Source organism: Myotis davidii, unplaced genomic scaffold (assembly GCF_000327345.1).
Source record: "Myotis davidii unplaced genomic scaffold, ASM32734v1 scaffold1046, whole genome shotgun sequence".
NCBI classification, from domain to species: Eukaryota; Metazoa; Chordata; class Mammalia; order Chiroptera; family Vespertilionidae; genus Myotis; species Myotis davidii.
Window position 1 is genome coordinate 380,126 of NW_006296545.1, and position 1,131 is coordinate 381,256.

Here is a 1,131-nt window from a genome sequence, read left to right on the forward strand (position 1 = left end):
TACACTAATAATAGAGAAAGATGCAAATTTACCATACCTTCGTGACACCCACCAGCCAATCAGTAGTGAGTATGCAAATTAACCGAACAAAGATGGCAGGTTAATTTGCATATGCAGGCGCCAAGCAGCCGGGGGTTTTCCACACCGCCCCAGATGCTCCAGGCCTCTGGGAAGCATGGGAAGGTGGAAAGGTGGCTCCGGCCAGAGCAAAGGCAATGCCAGCAGCCAGGGGAAGCAAGGCCCATTCTTGCACGAATCTTTGTGCATTGGGCCTCTAGTCTGAAAATAATAATCTTTGAATATGAAACAAAATAACATATGAATTAAGAGTGACTTAGTAAGTAGAGCAATGTAAATTGTTAATTCTTTAAATTTTATTTAATTCATAAAATAATGTCTTGTAACCTACTTGTACACATGCATTACTCTATAAATGTGTTGTCTGGAACACTTGAAATGTAGTTAGTACTCAAAGAAAGGAATTTTCAATGTTAGTTTATGTTAATTTATTTAGTTTAATTTGATGCTAAAGTTGTATTACGTAGTTTTTGCAATCAAAACAACTTTATAGTTTTGGTATGACTGCACATCACCTTAACCATTGCATTGTGTGATAATGAGTACTGTGGTTTTTCACCAGGTGGATTCGAAGAATGAAGCCACAAGCAAAAGGTGGTATATAAAAAGGTGGAAATCTATTGGGAACAAGTACAGACTCCCAAGTAGAAAGGGGGTACCAAAGGGGGTAACCCACTAAGCTCCTTTTTCCTAAGGTTTTATAAAGGCTGCAGTTCTTTGTTTCTTTTTTAAAAATATATTTTATTGAGTTTTTACAGAGAGAAAGGGAGAGGGATAGAGAGTTAGAAACATCGATGAGAAAGAAATATTGATCAGCTGCCTCCTGCACACCTTCTACTAGGGATGTGCCCGCAATCAAGGTACATGCCCTTGACTGGAATCAAACCTGGGACCTTTCAGTCTGCAGGCCTATGCTCTATCCACTGAGCCAAACTGGTTAGGGCAGTTCTTTGTTTCTTTTTTTTTTGTAAGTTTTTTTAAATATATTTTTTATTGATTAAGATATTACATATGTGTCCCTGTCCCCACATCACCCCCCCCCCCCCCCTGTTG